The sequence below is a fragment of the Calypte anna genome, chromosome 20 (genome assembly GCF_003957555.1).
Source record: "Calypte anna isolate BGI_N300 chromosome 20, bCalAnn1_v1.p, whole genome shotgun sequence".
Taxonomy (NCBI): Eukaryota; Metazoa; Chordata; class Aves; order Apodiformes; family Trochilidae; genus Calypte; species Calypte anna.
This window is the reverse complement of record NC_044265.1, coordinates 10,250,492-10,271,629: the sequence shown is the minus strand read 5'-3', so window position 1 is coordinate 10,271,629 and position 21,138 is coordinate 10,250,492. Positions and strand designations below refer to the sequence as shown.

The 21,138-nt window shown below is 43.2% G+C and overlaps 1 long non-coding RNA gene across 2 annotated transcripts; it reads left to right on the top strand.

The window, feature by feature from the left end:
* Positions 1–321: 321 nt before the first annotated feature.
* On the top strand, positions 322–20,451 carry LOC115599436. Of its 2 annotated transcripts, none has more exons than XR_003988426.1 (3): positions 322–476; positions 9,532–9,690; positions 19,926–20,451. It is a non-coding gene; the product is annotated as an uncharacterized LOC115599436 (long non-coding RNA). The 2 variants fall into 2 exon arrangements; XR_003988427.1 differs by lacking the exon at positions 19,926–20,451 and adding an exon at positions 12,117–12,489.
* Positions 20,452–21,138: the final 687 nt, after the last annotated feature.

The window sequence follows — 21,138 nt, the reverse complement described above, 5'->3', positions numbered from 1 at the left end:
TTGACTTGAGGAGGTCGAGAGAAATAGGAAAATTCAGGCCAGCACCATCTGCAGCTTGTGAACTCACATGTGTCATGTTGGCAAATGCCAGCAGGGATGTTTGGTTTGCTGAGCTTGGGTCTTACCAGTGCCAGGTTATCCAGGCTGAGCAGAGGTTTGTCCTTGGTTAGGACACCTCAAGGGAGGTGAGGGATTCTGAGCTGGTTTTGGCATTGTTATATCAGAGAGAACTTTGGCCAATAGTTGGTCTGACTCCAAATCCAGCTCAAAATACCTCCCTGCTGCACTGACTGTTACCCATCCTCCTCCTCCTCACAGCCCCAGCCCCCTGCTTTCCCAATGAACCAAAGAGCAAGAGAGCTGCATTTGTGTTTGATTCTCCTGAGCAAACAATTCTCCAAGCGTGACCAAGACCTGTGAACTCCTTCCTGTGGTCCCTGCATTTGCTTCTCCACCTTTCTCTTATCTGTTTCCAGGTAAATTGTCAACACTTTTATTTATTTTTTTTTTTAAAGTGAGATGGCAGCTGTGTTGCAGAGATCAGAACTCTGGATGACGACAATTCACACTCTCCTGCATTTCCATTGTAAGTTTCTTTTTTCATGACCCTAGCTCCAGAATGATGCTGTCTGTGGAACAATCGTGAAACCATCACTGTGGTGAGTGGTAATAGCTGCAACTCAGGATTGCATATTAATCCACATGTGGTCTGACAGCAGAGAAAGCACACAGAGGGGGCAGCAGACACAAACAACTGGTGGATGAGAGAGGGAATCTCCCTCCTGCAAGGGACAGTGGTATAAACTGCCCCTTGGTGAGATGGCTCCTATACCTCAGAGCAATCCTGCAAGCACTTTCCTCCAAGTGCCACTCCTGAGAGCATCTCTATTCCTACCTTAACCAAGAGCTAGGCAACTTTCATGGGGTTTCCACACGGGTTTTGTAAAACCAGTTTGAAAAACAGGCCAACAAAGCCACATGATGAATGCTAATTTCTGTCTGTTCTAGCACAGCGCCTGCACAGGGAAATCAGAATTTCTGACATATCTGTGATGCTCCCTTGGGTGGATGTGTACACACACACACACTCATCCAGAGGGTTTCTGGTTGTTTATGTAACACAAGTGTTTCAAAATGGACCTGTTTGCTCTGAGGAGCAAAGGATTAATGAGTAATGTGCAATTAAAGCCTATACAGGAGGCGGCAAGTAAGAATTGCTCCAGCTATACTCCCTTCCCAGGGCTTGTTTCATGTGCAAGTTAAGGAGTGCTTGTTTAAACTAATACCTCTCTTTCTATTCTTTGAGATAGATTTTTCAACAGGGCTTTAGTAAGGCAACTACAGAATAATGCTTCTCATAACACATGTGCCAGCAACTAGCAAGGCAGCTTGGCAGGCACGTACCCGGCAGGCAGCAGTGGTGGTAACTGATGGGCTCAGGGCTGATGCTTACAGCCAGCCCCTGCTTGGAGAAAAAGGTTATTCTTAGGGGGGGGAAAGTTTGCCTGAGCCTCCAGAGATGCAAATCCAACACCCTGCACAATGATTTGCCCTGACATACATTTCCTGCATGACCTCTAGCGAGCTGCTTGGGACACTGATAGACAAACTGTGCCAAATCTTCCTGGGGCAACAAAGGTCTGAGGCTCTGCTCTCATAATGGAAGGGGAGAGAGGCACAAATGTCTGCCAGGTCCTCAGCCTCTGCAATTCCCAGGCTGCTGTATTACCTTACTACACTGGTGATTTAATTTATGACAATGAACTGTGAACTGCAGTGGCTGTGAGCTGTGATTTCTGCAATAGCTGACGGGCTGTGACAGCAGCTTCCAGCTGAGGAGCAGCAATCAGCTGTGCTGCCACCACCTTGGGCCACCACAGCTGAGCCTGACAGATCCTTTCCCATCCAAAAGGACCCCTCTGCTATATACCCAGGCTCCTGGCAAGAAAGTCTGCATTCCCACACTAGTTTTGGGCTCCTTTGAGCACGATTCAGTCATTCTGGGTTGTGGAGTTCACGCTGATGCTGGTGCTAGGGTGAGCGTGAAAGAAAAAACACAGATAATCTTAGAGGAGAACAATAAACACTGTGGTGATGTTGCCAGCAGAGAGGGGCAAGCCCTAGGAAGTCTGGAGGCAAGTTTTCCAGCTCAGCTCACTGCCCAGAGGGGGAACCCTGGACATGAACTTTGTTTTCATGTGGGAAATCCCCGGTGAAAGGAAGCTGAGTGACCCTGAGAGGTGGAGATGCAAACCTTTGGCTGAATCAATGACACAAATAACATCTCAAGTCTGAGCTCTCACCAGCAGATCAAGAGCTCCATATCACTAGAAGAATGTGCTGCTGCATTCAGTGCACATATTGTTCTCCCTCAAAGGAGCAGAAGTGTGCACATCATTAAAAGGAAATATTTTATGCTGATCATTCCCACATGCCTGCTCCCTATCTATCTGGGTTCTTAAGCAGCACCCATTCTGCACATAATTTTATGCATTTATAGCTCATGAGGAATATCAGACCTCCTCGGGCTAAGGAGTTGTGGTCTGGGCCCCTGATAAAACCATTTTATGGAGATGAATAACTTGTGTGGTTTCATGATTCCTTTCCCTGAAACACCATTAGATGAACATCAAGTGATTTTGAATTTACTTGAAAGAATTTCTCTCTGGACTCTACAGACAGAGAAAAAAATGGGGATGGGAAGAAGGCTGGGACTGAACTGTGCTGCTAATTGACAGTGCCTCAGTGAGAGCTGAAGAGCCTGGCTTGCTGCCTCATTTGTATCCATCAGAGGTACCACGAGCTGCAGACTAGGTTCAGTTACCTTGTCTGAAGGACTGAAATGCCACATCAAAGTGCCACGTGGATCAAAGGTGAAAGCAACAGGCATTCCTCTGGCTCATCTTTCAGGCCTTTCTCTCTCTCTAGTTTCCACTTTGAATCTGATAATGCAGCCTGAACACAGCCTTTCATATACTTTCATTCCTCAAGGCACAGGTGGTGTGGAGCATGGATTTCCTTGTCAGTGGGCTTCATGGGGCATAGGATTTCCACAGCTTAGCTCTCAGGCATCAGTGATGGAAAAGATCTGTCACTGGGAACAAAGCAGAGCAGTGCTGAAGGAGCTGGTGCAGCAGAATAGTGGCTCTCCTGCCCCAGGTACAGAACAGGGTGCAAACCTGTAAAGAGCTGCTCAACAGGTTAAGTATCAGTATTAATGTAACATGCAGTGCTCAGGGCCCTCCCAGAGAATCAAATCCATGATTCAAGACTTTATAAGATAACAGCCTGGGAGAGGACATGCTGAAACACACAGCCTAAAACTTTGAGAAGGCCAGGTCTAATGACTCACAAGTCAAAATGGCACTTGGAAGCACATTGAAAATTTTAATGTGACTTGAAGTAAATATAAAAACAAACTACTTCAGGGACCAAGAAAGAAGATGTTGACCCCACAGCTGTGTCACTTCCATCACACAGAAGACAGCAGGAGGCAAAGGAAGCTGTCTTGCTCACTGTCTAGAACATCTGAATGTTAACTCTTCTGTACTGTAGGTTCCTTCTGCAGTACTATTTGTCAGAGAGGATCAGAGTCATCACAGTATGAAGGAAAGACCTCATGACCTGAAAAAAATCTTGATTCTGGCATTTTCTGTCCTTCAGACCCTGTCACTTACGTCAGCAAACATCTACTGAGTCCCTAGTGGCTCCCTCTGGGTGGAAGTCTCTCTCTGATGTATGTTCTCAGCTGTGCATTCATTGCTGCAGTTTGGTGCCAGAATCAATAGATGTGCTCAAGTGAGATTTGTGGAGATATTGCCTTTTGGATTCAGAGCTCTGTACTAGTACGTAGAGCTTCAGTGAGTAGCTTTTGAAATCTACACCCTCCTATATCTGTGGGTTCAGGTAATATGAAATATGATCTTATGCTAAACCTGAACAGGATTCTTTTATGTCAGAGTTATCTCTAAAGATATAAAGATATCTATAAAACCATTCAGACTGGCAGCAAGATGAACAAGGCAATTGTATAGCTCCTTCCCTTACTCAGATCTGTGAAAGGAAAACATCGTGACTCATCCACCAGAAAAGTTGTGTTTTCTTCAGCAGAAAGCATTGCAGATTCTCTGCTCTCATATCTTGTTATGCTCCTCCATCCCCCCATTCTGCAAAAACTCCCATGGAAAGACAGGAAGATATTTTAATCAAGAAATGGTCCTCATTTCCATTAGCAACAGCTGTTTTTCTTTTAATTTAATTCTCTGCTCTGGAGTCTGTTTATGAAAGCTGCCATCAATTATGTTGTTCATCAGTCAGTGCTCAGAGATGGCTAATGGCCCAGCACACCTAATAAGTCCTTCATGTATGATAATGTTTCAGCAAGTCTATAGTTAGTGTGCAGGGCTGATATCCTCTGTGCAGCAAGGTTGTGAGGGAGGCTGCACAACCTCTCCTGGGTTGTGTCAGATAGTTACAGCTGTGTTACAGCTGTGGTCCTCTGATGCTGCCAACAAGTGGCAAGCTGGGGGCTGCAGTTACCAGGATGTGATAAAAGGTAGTGCCAAAAGTGGCTTCTAGTGTCACTCTGAGCAAACTAGCAAAAGGGTGAAGAATTCAAGCTGCCCTTGGAAGCTCTTTGAAGACAGAGAGTGCAGAGTCTGGAATTACAGATAGTTTTTATTTTTGTTTCAAAGTATGCACTTGATAATTGTTAGTGATGACTGATTAGACTGTGCTAGGGTGCTTGTCTTTAGCTTCTGTGAAGAAACCTTCTGGTCATCCTTGCCTAGGTACTCCCAAATGACCCATCTGTCACAAGCCACAAAGGTGGCTACCTGTGATGCAAAGACTGTTGCTCTCTTTAATGTCCCTGTGGAGACACTGGCATGACTTTAACCTCACTAACTTAGTGATGCATCAGGTTTTAGGTGAGTCTTTGGCTAGGTATAGCAAACAGCTTGACATAACTGTCCAGAAACTATGGACGTAAAAACCAACTCACTGGTTGAATTCTTCACATAACTTAAAGCTAGAGCTGGAGTATGAACATCAGGCTCAGTTGGAACTCTGCCTTCATTTTAAAGGTGTTTGCAGCTGCAAAGAATAGTAGTGGTTATTGGCAGGTAGCCTCAGGTAAGAAACATTTCAAATGCTCCAGTACACAGCTTTGAAAAATATCCTCAATTGTGTATTGAAATCCAATCAGTCTGTGTGCAGAGAGCTGGCTCTGTTCCCTTGCCCAGGCTGTCACCTGCAGAGTTCATGGCATTGTGGAAAATTGCATACACTGAGTAGGGGCATGTCTTGTTTATCTTGATAGAAAAGTGGCAAACAACCAGCTCAGGATTTGTAGTCATGTATTGCATAAAACAGTGGATCACCTTCAGCCTTTCCTATGCCTGAAGGAGTCCAGTGCCCACGATCATTCTTCACTCACTTAATTTGATTTTGCTTTGAACCCCACCAGAGGCTGTAGAAAAGTAAACCTGATGTAGCAACATTTGCTGTATATAATCCTAACAATGTACTGCAGTGAAACTGCTTCACAGCATTTGAATAATGAGAGATACCTTAATATTCTACCTGATGCTGAGGGTACTTCTCTATCCTATACAATCACAGCAGACATTCCTCAGTGAGTATTCAATCAGCCAATTTCTCACTGTCTGACCTCACTAAACTTAAAACCTTTTGATTTCCAAGGGAATGAATCTGCCATGCTGCTAAACAGACAAGAGGCTTTTTCACAGGGCATCTGCCTCCAAAGCAAAGGAAATTTTCTTTGATTTTCATGGCCTGTTGAGGGATCAGAACAGCACCACAAGGAATCACACAGGACTGACTCAGAACCAGTTTAAAAGAGGATGCAAAAGTACCCAAGGTTCTTGTCATTTGAGAACACAAAAATGCAAGTGACCTATTAAAGAAAATGTCCTGTTCCTAAAGCCTCCAGCTAGCATGCTGCAAAAGGGTCTAATTGAAGACAAAATAGGTTTAGACATGGAAGAACTCAGCATTTAGTATTATTCTAACTTAACACATATTTGGGACAGGGGAAGGCAGGCAATGTCCTACCACTATTCATTGTTCAGTCACCTCTTTGCTAGTTATTTGATCACCTCAACTTTGAGGTCTCATCTCAAACATCTTAGTTGGAAAGTGCTGAATTTATAGAGCTCTTGTCATGGTGATAAATGAAATGTTCTAGTAGGGTGTTATGGTCCTGCTGTCAGGTCCTTCACTGGAAATCCAAAGTGATTCCAGTGCAGCTGATGGGTTACTGGTGTGTATGGGAAAGCAGTGTTCATCACCATTTGGCCTCTTCGGTTGGCAAATGAACCTGATGTAATATTGCAAAAACACATCCTTTGAGTGAAAGTGATAAGAAAGACAAATGTTTGACTTTAGACAGAGAATATAAAACTTTGAATCCTTTGAAGATTGCCAAGTTCTGTGCTGTGTTAGTTGTCCGTATCTATCTAAGAAAACACTCATTTCATCACAGCTGATGACATAAATTCAGACTCGTGAGCAAACGGCTAGGTTGAGTTAAATCACCTCTCTAGTTGCTAATGGCATTTTTGCCTTTGCTTGATGATGAAGGTTATCTTGGTGTTTGGAAATTATAACCTACGACTGTTAGAAAGCATTATCTGCAGACTTGGGTGAGATAATTTGTATGAAAAATCCAGGGAATCTGAAACTTACTGGCTTCCATTTGCATGAGGCTGAAAGGCTTCAAGACTTTGTCAGCCTTCACACACCATGTGCCTCCTGCTGCATGGTGGAGAAGGAACAGCAGCTGGGAGATGATGGATAGCAATGCCACAGCCCACTGTAAGGTTAGGAGTGACATCACCGATAGAAAGGGGAGCAGCTTGAGCTGTTTATAAAATCACAATTGGGAAGCTTGCCCCAGACTGCATTAGCCTCTGCTGTTGCCTACCCTGCTTTTCCCCACTCAAATTCCAAGCTCCTTGAAGGGAAACAAACATCTGCAGAGACACAATGTTAATTGTTGTACTTAGCGCTGCTGTTTACATTTTTGGTGCAGGCAAGTCAAAGCATGTCAAGGCTATACTGATGGCTAAAACAAGCCAGAAATCTTGTTCTGACTGAAATAACAGGGGAGGGATTCTGATCTCATGTACCAAGGCATTTTGCATAGGCCCCAGCGGATGGAAATCAGCATGTGGAGAAACCAGGATGGAAAAAAGGAGCAGAGGGACTTGGAAGAGGGTGAATGTGATAGAATCACTGGGGAAGAATTACAAGGTTAATGCAGTTTTCCATTATCTACAAACAGTTGGGGATTACACTGCATTTGTAAGCTTAGAAAGGATGGCTGCCCCGGGTTCTGCTCCCATCAAAATCCAGCCTAATGGCTCCTTATCAGGAATGATGAATCGCTCTTGAGCCTACCCTTTGGTCCCTAATTTCCACTTTTCTTGCATCTGCTTAAAGTCCTTTTTAATTTTAACGTGTACAGCAGCCTCTGAGTCAAGTGTGGCCTGTGTTCATAGTTATTCTGGTAATTACTGCACTTGCCAGGTCCCCTTAGGATGCGATTTCAATGGGGTGTGACTTTCACAATATTTTTTTTCTTGTTGTTGCTTGAGCCACTGCAGGAAGGAGCTGTTAAACACGAGTCTCAGCAGGATCCATCATGATCAAGGACAGAACAGAATGTAATGAAACAGGCTGAATACGTGTCTCGCTGAGCAGGATATGTTCTCTTAGTTATATGGTTGATAAAGATTTGGCTGAGGTTCAGAAAGGTGTTCAGCTTTCATCTCTCTGTCTCCCTTCCTCCACTCCCCTAAATATTAATGGCTGTGCTCATACCTCCCATATTCGTGGCTCCTTTAATTGTTTACAGATTTTTTTAATAAAGGATGTGACCTTTTGCCTGTACAGTTATACAAACCTTTCTCTGTCTTTGTGGCGTTGCCCCCTTCATAACAGCTTGTCCTCAGCTTCCCTGTGCCCTGCCTGGCTCAGTCTGATGCAGTGCAAGGGAACAGACACTAAATCATTGTAGTCAGAAATCCTGCGGTGGAGTTTCCCTGCTGAAGAGAAGGAGGGACGGCGCCGAACCGCGCTCGGCTCAGGCTGTGACCCCGATTGCACAAAGCTGCCTGCAGGCACCAGGGTGTTGATGTCACTGGTGCCAGGTCCTTTGATGACGGGTGGGTTTGGCACCCTGAGCTTGCTGTTTGAAATCACTCTTGTTCCACTACTCTCCTTTTGGTGTGGGTGAATGTGACAAGGCTGTGTGGGAAGCTGAGGTCTCAAGGGAAGTGTGTGGCAGTGCGGGGAACTGAGCTCTCACATCTCTTGGGGTCCCCACCTGGTCCATTAACCACAAAACCATTTTCCCTCACTAATTGAATACAAAGAGAATGGTCTTTTCTACATTATTTACACGGTAGGAGAGCAGAGGCAGCTCTGTGAGAAAGTAATAGGGGGACTGCGAAGTGCCAAGTGACAGCGGGGTGAAGGTTTCAGGAGAGCCAGGGTGTGCCTGTTTAGCCCTGAGCATCTCTGTAAGTGCAGTTTAGCAGCTGGGTTCCCAGATTATGAGGAAATGACAGGGCATCCAGGAGTGCCATGACTGCCTATTCAGATGTGTATCCACACCAGGAAGAGAGGAAGAATTTGTAACCCCTTTAATGCTGACTGCTTCCTGGCACCAATTGCTCCCTTCATGGGATCCCATTGTTTTTTGACAGATTTCCTCAGCTGGGAATCACAGCTGGGAGTAAAGGAAGAGAGAAATCAGTCACTCTGTTCTGCTTTGGTCATGTTACTGGGCTATGCTTCTGTATTGGCCAACCTCTAATGAAATTCTCCTTTATCACATTTTTGGCTGTGTTTGCTGTGTGAAATTAGAATACTTGAATCAGGGCCTGTGTTTACGAGAAGAGAAAAGAATTATTAATATTAATGTAAGCATGAATTAAATTACTATTTTTAATCCTACAGCAATTAATTAAATCAGGGCAGTGATAAATAAGATCACTGATGCCCAATTAGGCACTGTTGCACAGGCAACTGGAGGAAAGAAGTTCACCTGACATAATGTGATTTGGATCAGGCCTGTAAGAAAGAGGAGATTTTTTTTTCTCCCTATAGTTATTACTTCGATTGCTGTCAGAACAGGATTTTACTACAGAGTCTCTGGCCAGTCTGCCCTCTCTGAAGAGACTTGGGTTTCTATCCATTCCAGAAATGACTGTGCATATATACAGTGCAGCTGTAAAAAGCTGTGAATGAAAAAACATTAATTACCATTAATTGTTGGTATCTGGGAAGGACTGTGTTAGCCATGAGATGTAATGATTGTTTTCCCTCTAAGTTAAGAACATTTAGAGATACCCTGAATGTGCAGGGAGATGAACTGGCTGGTGACCCACTGTGCCTCTGCTTCTTCAAGGGACTAGACAACAGAGTAAGCTTGTGAGCAGCCTCTGCTCATGGTTCCACATCTGGTTAGGTCAGAAGGGACTCAGGTTGTTTCCTTTCTTTTAGCCCATCTCATACCACCCATCTCTGCCCTCTGAAACATTCCAAAGGCAAGTTTAGAGGCAGGAGGACATGGATGCTGGTGGAGCTGGGGTGGATACCAGTGAGGAGGGCAGAGCTGGACTGCAGGCACTGGAAGTCACGTCTGAAGCGCGTTGGCAGAGGGTGAGTGCGGGGCCCCTGCGGTGGGACTGGACTCTGCTGGCAGAGCTGTGGGAGCGTGGGCAGGCACTGTACCTGGCAAGGCTCAGGCTGGCCCTCTGCACTGAGATTAGTCCTTGAGCACTAATTTTACCCACAAAGTATTCAGGAAAATAAAAGGAAACCATGCTTACGCTTGGACTTTAATGGCTGGCTTTTTGCATTTCTTATTCTTGGTCACGAAAGCAGTCAGGCTGCCTGGCAATTCAGATGTGAATTCTTTAACCTGGAAGGCATTCTGTGTAGTGTACTGTCTCCCTGTCCAAGACCAAGTCAAGCATCATGCATCAGTGACCTTCATTTTCCAGGCTGGTAATTCTGGTTTACCAGAATGAAGAACAAAGGCACTGAGTAAGTAAAAGGAATTGGGGTTCAGAGGGGGAAAGAAGGAATAGACACATTGGTTGAAACATCCAATTTCTTGAAAAACTGATTTTGAGGTATCTGTCAAATCAATCCCTGTATTAGTTATGATTATTATATCACATGGCCTTGGCGTGGTTTTCTGGTATTTTGCAAGGACCACCCAGAACTGGGCCAGATTTGGTTATTGGATTTACTAAACAGAACAAGAAACACCGAGCTCCTGCCTGCTGTTCAAAAATAATATCGCAAGGGAAGCAAACCACAGTGAGACCACAGGGAGGTGAAGCCCATTTTCCACTTGCTTAGGAACTGCCCTTGCTTGCTGCAGAATGCAGTCTCCATATGCTGGCAATGATTCCCAAAAGCACTCCATCCTCGCTGACTCTGCTTCCTTTCTGAAGCTGCATCCACTGGGATGGAGGGTGAGGAAGTGGCTCTGAACAGGATACTCTGGGGTGTTTTCTCTGTGCAGTGAAGTGGAGAGAAAACCCAAAAGAGAAAACACCAAATGGTGTTGAACTAGAACAGAGAAAGCCTGTTTCTCCCTGTCAGTGTTTCTCAGATTCTGGATCTTGCACTACTTGATGTCTGGAGGGTGCCTTCTGGGGAGCAGCACACTGCAGAGAGGGCTGCTACTGTGCTACAGAGAGCTCTGCACTCACTTTGCTGTGACTGCTCTGTTCCTGCCCCTGCCACAGGGATGAGGAAGAGAGTCTGCTGATGGAGAAAAGGAAGGGAATTTGCCCCTTCCTAAGAAGCCATGAAAATGAAACACAGAAAATGGAGGGGGGGAAAGAATAGGTGGCCAGAAACAATAAGAATGTAAGAGAGCTGTGAAAGCCAGGCTTCTCTTCACTATCTGCCAGAAGAAAGATTAGGAGAAAGATATGAAGTTGTGAAGTAAATATGGCAGATTGTTTCAGAAATAGAGATATCTCACCATACCAAGGCTCTGGGGGCATTTGCATCTGAAAAGAGAGGTAGGCATTGGCTGATACGAAGCTTTGCCTTGTAACCCAAGCTGAAAAGGACATGAGGAATCCCTAGAAACAGTTTCCAAACAGTGGCTCAGCATGTTGCCCAGGGGTAGATGTGCTGTGTTGGGGGAAAAAACCCTGAGAGATCTGGAGGAATGAGCAGGCAGGCCAGGGCTGTGGGTCATGCAGTGCATGTGAAGGGCTGGTTCCACTCAGCGGAGCACACACACATCCTTTGTGGATGATTTACATAATACAGCAGGTGGATTAAATCATGCATCTAACAGAGGTGTAATACTCTGCTGTATACTGCTCTGTTCTGCTCAGTAGCAGAAGCTAAAGCCAACAGGACAGAATATTTCAGATCTTAACTACTCCAAATAGTGATCTCAGTGATTCTTGCTAAACTAAGACATAAATTGTTTTACAGTGTCAGAAATCCCTTCTTACACTGCTATCAGATGCTGGTATGGATGGGAAGGAAGAAGGCAATCAGAAACCTATAGCTCTCCATAAGTGAGTACTCTTGCCAGCTTCTCAGTAGTTAAAGGGTTAATGAGAAAAACTCCCTGCAGTGACCTTTCACTTCCCCAAAGTGTTTGTTGATTCCTTGTTCTCCTAGGCATGATTTTTGTTTGGGAACGAAATGTGCTTACTCACTCATATGCATTTATTACATAGACACCATGTTTGGGTACATCATCCATCAGTGGAAATGCCACACAGTGTAAAAGCCCTGTTTCCAAAGTGACAGCTGAGTTAGTGCTTGTGTTGTGGAGCAGCCCCCTTGCCAAGTTTCTACAGCTGGACAGTTTAAACCAGAACTCATTTCTGAATAGATCTACCAGCAAAAGAATCTGGAGTTGCCTGTTGCTCTTGTGGAAGCTGCCAGCTTCTGTGGGCCACTGGCCTCCTCCTGGGGGACACAAAGGCAGGCCAGTGGCCCAGGGCCAGTAAAGGGCCACAGAAGGGATTGTGATCAAAAGCTGCTCTCAGTTTTTGACTCCTCCTGTGAAATGACTCATTGCTCTCTGTTCTGTTAAATAGATTCCAAAGGCACTGGTGCTAATGCTGCTGTGGAGCTTGAGGCTGAGGATGAAATGGCACAGGAACTTGTCACTGCCCTCTGTCTTCTTGGCTGGAGCTGAGGCTGGAGGAGCAGCCTTTGGTGCACAGCAGTGATGCCCTGCTCACTTGGCCATACTCATTTCATGCTGTTTGCATCTCCTGCCTTTATTCTGCTGTACAGAAATCTATTTTTTTCATAATGATTTGGAGTTTTCATGGCAACAGCTGTGAAAGCCAATGGCAGTCATACAATTCAAACTTCACACAGCACTTTGCAAAATACAGAGCAATCTATTTTAGTGCAGCACATCATTAATTAAAAGAGACAGACTGGACAGGTTTGGAAAATATGATCTCTAGTGTTCAAATTTTTAAGAAGATTCTGAAGTTTCAAGCATTTTCTACCCACAGACGAAAATAGAGCTAGAAAATTAGGCCATATATTGATTAATCTCACAACTGAAATAAATTATTTGTACTAATTACCAGTGTATTCTGTTTGTGGCAGTTCTTCTAGCTATAGGTTTATTAAACTAATTTGGTAATAATGGAAGAAGCAGAGAGAGGGATTAATGCCTTAAGAATACTAAAAATCTGACAATATTTTTTAAATTTATCTTCTTAATTTTGTGCTTTCAATAATAAGGGATTTTGACTTTCATCCATCTAATTTCTAAGACACATCCAATGTGCATGACAGCAACCATTTGCTTAACTCATGTGTTGAGACATGAACAGTTCATCACACCAGGATGTCCCCAGTCAGTGTTAGCAGTGACTGTAGTTATGGTCATGCTAGCAACAGTATGTTGGGCTCACACATATAAAGGTCAGGTTGATGTTTATTGTAAACCTGTGCTTTTATAAATAAAAGCTAATCCTATTTTTATTACTTTAGAAATCACTGATCTCAGTTACTATTTTTATGTTGGGGGTTTTTTGGGTTTTTTTTGGCTGTGGGTTTTTTCTTGTAAATTTTTTTACTGAATATTTTCTGCTTGCTATTTTTTTCAATTGAAATTTTTTGTGGGAGATTTCTCAAGGCAGCAAAATGTCAACGTTACCTCTGTTTCAAGTGAAAATCTAATTAATTTAAAAAAACAATTTGCACCTGGAAATTTCTAATGTCTTTTTTACTTATTAAAATATAACATTTTTCCAAAAGTCTATTTGATCCAACTCCTATTTTTGCTTTGGAAATTCTTTCAGTGAGAAGATTGTAACCAGCTTGATTTATTTTTAAAACAGCAATGATCATTGCAGCAGGGTGTAATTATCTTTAGTTCCAAGATCTTTGATCACAGTGTGTTCACATCTAAAGCTGAGCTAGGATCTAGATCTCTTCTTTATGCCTTAGGCTAGAAATTTGTGGGGCTTCTCTGACAAAAGCAATTCTTTTGTAAGATACACACACACATAAGTGCAGCACGGTGTTTTCTCTCACTGTGTGGGAGTACTCAGCCTTATGAAAAATGTGTTGTGATTCCCATCAGTGGGGAGGGAGAAGGAAGAGGCCATGTATTCCAGTCCTGGGATTTTGATACCTTGGAAACAACATCAGGTGAACATCACAACTGAGAGGTTAATGACTGTGTTGTGGAAGGCCATGAGCTAAGGGAGTGATTTGTTTCTTGCATAAGAACAATACAGATGTAAAACTGGGAATTTAAAGAGAGGAGAGGTCTAAGAGCAGTGCTACAGGGTTGATTTAGTTCATTGCTACACTGCCAGGATAGATGTCTACACGTATGTGTTCAACTGTACATCTCACTTGAATCTGCAAAATAACTGAGGCTGTATTCAAGTGGAAAATATGCAGAAATAATTGCAGAAATGGTCTAGTTGTTCAGCCACTCTTTGCAAAAGAAGTTGCAGTATCTGTAGGAGTATTCTCTCCTGTTTAGCTTTAACTTGAGTCCCTAAAATAGACAGCTCATCAGCCAGACTCCTACAGAGGGAGACTGGGGCTCCACTGGGAATGAGTCAGAACAGAGCAGTCTGTGGCTCTTGGATCCACAGCATCAACACGAGGCTCCTTCAGTGTATGATAAAAAAACTCCATCAGTTATGTCTTGCCCCTCAAGAGTGGAAATGACCGTTTCCTCATGTCAGTTTGACTGGCAAAGCCAGAATATTCCTAATAAAAACTACTTATGTGAATTCAATTGAGACAAGGATTCCCTGGTCTTAATAAAGACTCCAAGTTTCTCTGAACTGCTAGGTCTGTATTGTCACATTTCAGCCAACAGACTTATGCAAACCCCCTTATTTTTGGGTTCCTAAGTTTTATGTTAGTACTTCCACAATAAAACCTACTTTTCTGAGTAAATATCTTCAGTGTGGCTAATAAGACTTTTCATCATCACCATTATTGTGATGATGGATGATATAAGTACCTGTTCTTGTGAACTGTTACGTTTTGGGAAAAAAAGGAAGCAAGTTTTAGATGTATTATTTATTTTCATGTTAAATTGGTATAATCAAGAATGCACAGCCTCAAAGCTTACCATCCTCTACCAGGCAAAATTATTTCATTTCTGCTGAAATCTTAAATCATTATCTGTTTATACAAAAAATGCCAGATGACAGAAGCAATGAGAGGTGAGCGGGAGTTTGCTGGATGCTATCAGTTTTGACTGGGAAAGCACAATAAATCTGGTTTTAGCAAGAAGAAAATTGTACTGTCAGTGAAACAGTATTATCCTGCCCTTTCCAATATATTTTCAACCTATGGATCAGGGAAGAGCATATCAGTATTAGTGCATAACATATTTCCACTCAGAGTGAAAGTGATTCTATATCAGAAACACATGCTAAAAATGTCTCCTGCATTCCTGCTAATTTCTCAGACCCAGCACTGGGCATATGCTCCTTATCTAATCTTGATTGCTACATTAAGCCAATGCATGCTATTCTACTTGATCCTTTGGGTAATTTCAGACATGGTTTCTATTTTCTTTGCACTTCACCAAGGTAGCATATAATTTCTTGGAAAATGTTAACATCTGCAAAGGAAAAAAAAATTAAAAGGAAAGGAATTAAACAAAGCCCTAAGATTTATGGGCTAAACCCTTGGACTTCGGTCCAGGCAGTAGATTTCCTTCTCTGCTGAGGCAGCAGAAGGCAGCTAAGGTGCTGCCCCTGCAGAGTAAGGGATGAGATTCCCTTCACAGGAGCCCTGGGGCAGAGCAGAGCTGCCCTGGCTGGCTCTGTCTCTCTGCTGCCTGTCCCCTGTCCCTGCCTTCACACATGGGTGACAGCACAGGGTGCAAACCAGCTCCCCTGCAGCTGGACTGTGCTGCTGCAGCCCCAAGGCCATCCTGAAGTATGCCCAGCTTTTCAGCTCAGCTTTTGCTCAGCTTCAGGGAAACAGAAGCAGAGTTTAGAGTGTGAGCTTGGTGCAGCTGAGAGCTGAGCCAGGTTCTGTGATCACTGCTGCTCTTTACCTGCAAGTTTGATGAATTGAATCTGCCACCCCTCAGTCTGTCTTGCTAGGAACATCTATTTGATGCACAAAAACCATGGGTAAACATGGGTTCCCAGGGCAGTATTATTGACCAGCTGAGGCCAACTTGACCTGCAAAAATCTCAGAGGTGAAAGTGACCACACTGGGATGCAGGGGCTCATTTATCTTCAGGCACTGTAGCAGCTTTGCAGCCAGGTTTTACCAGTGAAGCAATGCCAGCAGAAAACTGTGAGCCTTGCCTGTGATGTTGTCACCTGTTGTGACATATCTAAAAAGATAAAGTTCACTGGTGTCTGAAAGAAATGTGGCCCTGACATGCAGTGTGTATGTTCCTCTTAAATGTTCCCCCAAGGCTTGTAGTGCTCCCTGAGATAACAGTGCTCTGAGAACCTCTTCACTCCTCATGGGCAGCTGGAAAGATTTACCTTTGGTATAAACAAGTAGTAAAGAAAGGATAAAACTTCCTAATGGACTAGGAGGCCTCAGGAAAAGCTAGAACTTGAAAAAATCTAAACTTGTGGTTGAGGTGTGTGAGGAGGAGGCAATAGGGCTATCCCCATCTGAACGGTTTTCTAAATTTCAGCAACCACATTTTCAAAAGCTACCCCACATTTTTCTTTTTGTACATTTTTAGGTTTTAGTGCAGCTGCAGGCAGAGCAGGAAGTTCATGTATGCAGATGCCTGAGCTATTTTTGGTGAGGTAAAGGAGGCTCTGATTAGGCTGATTTGAAACCCTGAAGGCAGGGACCTCCACCAAGGGTATGGTGGAAAGGTCACTTAGTGGGAAGATAGCAACCCTGGGGTAAAGCTGGTGACACAGAAAAAAGTCTTTTGAGATCTTCAAGAAATAACATCAGAATTGCCTTTTGATGACATCTGTGGTTTAGTCATCAGATTCTTGGGTGTTTCTAGACAGGATTGGCAGGATGAATTGTGCTGCCACAGACAGAAATTCAGTTGTACACTGATGTATTACTGGAAGATACTTCACAGTCACTCTGCCATTGACTGTTACTGTTATTGTCATTAGTATTATTGTTATTATTATGTATTTGGAGGCAATAGCAAGAAATTAGGTTTTGAAATGGAAAAGTCAAAGTTCTTGTAAATGTTTTACTATTCACAGAAGATTACCTGCGTATTTGTGGTTTCACAAGTACCACTGGTACTTTAACAGCCATACTGTTATAGTCTGCTAGAAACATACTTTCAGACTGGATACCCATTACTGGAAATGATAGTGGGTGTCTGGAATGGAAAATGTATGGTCTTTTGAAAGTTTCAGTTGTCACTATATGTAACTTGCAGCATTAATATTGCAAATTGGAATACAACATAGAAGCATAAAGGGATTTACTACTACAGAACTGGATGTGTTATGTGATGTAGTGCTGTGATATTAGACAACGTGACATTTCATGAATAAAACAAAATATCTTGCAACGCTCCTTATAAGGGGAAAAAAGAGCTCAAAGTTGGTCATATTTACAGGATGATGCTCAGAGGACTATTCCAAATGCTAGCAATTTAATGAAGGCTTTTAAAAATCTAATTATATAGTAATTAAAATTTTAAAAATCCACAGAAGTAAAGGTAGTAATTAATTAGATCAGATCAGATCGGTGCAAGTCCACTGATGAAAAACATGATTTCTGTTAACATTTAAAAATTATTATGAAACACTATCTAAAGGCACCAAAATCTTGTTAATGGAACTTGAAGGAAAAAAGATACCACAAATAAATATACTTCTCCTCCTTAGATTAAGCATGTTCTATCAGTCCTAAAATTTGTGCAGCACACTGCAGAAAGAAGGGGAGCAGTAAATTGCTGCTTTTTATTTTCAGGACAGCTATTTGACCTGTAGTGGGATTGAGCAACTTTAGGTGCAGTGGCCACTCAGCCAGAGGTGGGACATGGCCAGCAAAGCCTCTCTTGGCCACACTTTCTCCTTCATGGTGTCTCAGGAAAGCCTTTTGACTGCCTGGTGATTGGGAATGGTAATGTGCAACCCCTTTCATCAACTGCTTTGCACCTTTGGGCTGCTGAAGGACAGAGACTGGCCAGAGTGGACACCATGATCCATCCTATAGATCCAGATAGAGGTCATCTCTGTGACAACCTCAACATTTAACTGGCTATTCTGGAGCTGTCTTGAAGTCTGGGATATCTCCTAAATCCCAGAATCTTGCATTCATAATTGTCCTTTATGCAGGTTGGATTCAGCCTGAAAAATTCAGTCTAGAAATCCCTTATGTCTTGGTAGGCTGTTAATGCTGTGGCCTCCTGAGAAAGATTTCAGGTGGTTGTGTCCTGTCCTGGCACTGGCAGGCAGACAGGTAGGGCAGAGGGAAGCTGTAGAGCCAGACATGGACTTCTGGGCTCCTGGGCGTGCTGCGCAATGCAGAGCATGTCAAATTCTCCCCTTCTTGAGCTCCCAGATGGCTCCCCCCAGAGCTGACTCAGGATGCTACAGAAGCAAAACAACATAGGTGACCAGCAGAGCTGGCTCTGAGCCCAGCCTGGGGTTTGTTTTTACATAGATGAGACCACTGTCCTTATTTGCCACTCCCCATGCAATACTGTGGAAGCACAGAGCATTATTCCCATTATTTTATTACCAAAGAATCATGGTTCTTCATTAAGGGAATATCCTCATGGCTGAACTCAGATGCAAGAGTATATTGGCCTCTGCAACTTTCACTGGTGTTGACATGGGATAATTCCCCCCTTATTAATCTCTGGACTTCATGATTCTGCAGTTGCATGTGGAAAATATTAAATGCAGCAGCCTATCTGTGTTTTTTATTATTTTTTGTTGTTGTTGTTTAGCAAATTATTTATCCAGATTTCTCTGAAGCCACCTCCTCAGTCCTGGACTCAGAGTTTGCACATTAAGATCAGTACATGCTGCCCAGTGACACACAAGCCTAAACACACATATCTTTGCACAGCTATTAGCTTATTGCTGCTATTTGATTGCTGTTATTACTATGATTAGCAGATCCCAATGGGAAATTACTTTCATTATTAATAAGCAATATCATAAATTTGATAAATTTTCAGCATTAGCAGCATTCAAACCTTCATATAATGATAATGCTGTCCAGCTCATTATTATTCCCTCTTGAGCCTTTTTTTGCTAATTAGCTGAAGAGTTAATATGCTGAAAATATTTGGTATTACCACAGATGGCAAGTCTGCTGTGGGCTCTGGCCTGTGTATGGGTTATCCTCCAGCCAAGTCATGGGGCTGTGCTGAGGAGGTTGGGTTCTACCATAGACGTACCAGACAGCTCATCATGCACACCTACTTGCTTGTGCTTAATTAAAAGCTGATGCAGGTTCATTTACAAAGACAAACTGCATTGTGTATTAGCACCCCTGCTTTAATTGTCAGCTTAAAAGCCATGATACTTCAGATCACTGCACTGAGCTGCTTCAAGAACATCTCTTGGACCTGCAAGCATTTCTTATGCTTATACAACATTCCTAAGTAACCCTGTGGCAGCTGATGTTATCTTTCCCTGTGGTAAATGCCACTACTATTTCTGATAGTAATATGATTAACATGATCAGTGGCACGTGTTTGCAAAACTGGGATTTCTCCAGTCTTCTCAGCTATTAGTGAGTTGTGGGGATGGAATGTGTTCAGAATGACTCGAGCAGCGACAGCAGAGCTGGAGAAGCCCTCAGGCTTTGGCATCAGAAAAATCTGTATGGCCTCAAGTTCCACTTTGGAAGCTTACTACAAACTGGAAAATAATTAATGGGACATCTACTGATTTTTGATCTTGAGGTTCATTTTAACCATGTTCAACTTTTCAAATAATTGAGATGATGAACATTTGATGTTGCAGAACGGTGCCAAAAATGTGAGTTTCTAGCATTCCTACTTCTGATTTGTTTTGACAGATATTTCATTTTCTGAAGCTGCAGTTAAAGCAATAAAAACAAAATTCACCACAGAAAAACAAACACCAGCTCCCCTTCCAGCTAAACTGATATATTTTTCAAATGCTGGAAAATAGTAGAGCTAAAGTCCATTGAATTTCCACAGGAGGTAAAGCTCATTAGCAAACACTTGAAAGACAGTGAGCAGATTATTGTGAAAAAGATATTTGTACAGTGACTTCAGTAACACTTTATTTAAAGTTTCTGGTTGCTGGCACTTAGACAGTATGTGTGACCTCAGTTAGGGAATGGTTATTGCTGAAAAACAGACACTCTAAGAACCCTTATAACCAGCAAGAGAGCTGGAGGGATGGAGTTCAGTGAACAGGAGGAAAAACTGACTTTTCTCTTTTTATTCCACCAACAGATCATCTATTTAACAAGGTAAACGGAAGAGGAAAACACCCCTGGAGTGGGAAAAGGAGGGACTGAATGGAGCATGCCCAGAATTGTGTGCTGCTAATAGGATCTCCAATTTGCCCCCAGTCAAAGGGGATTTGTGCTAAGCCGAAGGATGCAGGTCACTGTGTGCCTACAGAGCACAGAGGAGGTTTCTGTTATAACTTCCTGTGCTTTGTTTAAGAAAATACATTAACTGGAGGAAGAGAGTCTCACTACAACCCTGATTACTATTTCCTTTAATTCCATCAAATGACTTCTTCTCAGCCCAGCCTCCTCAGCCAAGCACTCACCCCAGCCCGTGTAGTGTTCAAAACCCCTTCATCTTCCCTGCCCTTAATGTTTTGCAGATTTCAGCAAGACTCCTGGGCTGTGTGTATGAAAGTACAGTTTAAGCAGTGACAAATAGAAAGCACATGCTTATTAAAGCTACATTACACAACTCCATACAGCTTTAATGTCATCTGCTCCTAAAACAACAAACCTGTGGGGACTTGTGCCTGTGTGTGTGTCTTGGAAAAGGAAGGTAGGTCTGAGGTTATCATGACTCAAGAGGACAAGCTGGCAGAGGGACTTGGGTCCACACTGAATATACCAGGACCACTGTTAGCTCAAGAACACACGGGGGCTTGATTATCACCTGATTAATAGACACATGTATAGTCTATACACGTCATGCTCTAGGCAGGACAGCCTCTGGGTTGTCTAAAAGCATAACAAAGCCCTCAGCATCAAAAATGAGGCACAAATACAGGATGCTGCTCTGGGCTGGCAGCTGGTGCTTCCTTCATTTACTTGCTAGCATATTATCAAAACCCATCTGCTTGAACTCTGAGTTAATCTGGATTCAAATATGCAAGCCCAGGTTCTGCAGATCAGATTCACCTTTAATGTTTCCCTCTAGACTGAGCAGCATCCCCTTGGTGGGTGGATCCTGGCAAGATCTGCTTCCAGGAGAGAGCTGGCAGCAGACAGAGGTTACCCCTCTGGTACTGGACCCTCCTATTTTTTTCACTCCTGGGGTAAGGGAGAGCTGCTGGGAAGGTGGGTGGCTCTGCAAAAGCAGCAAAGAGCCCAGACACCTTCCTCCTTTCTTCTGCTCCTTCCTCCCGGCTTTCTTGGTCAGTCCCAAACAGTCCTTGAATATTTTCAGTCTCACTTTGTTTTACTTAGAGTCTGAG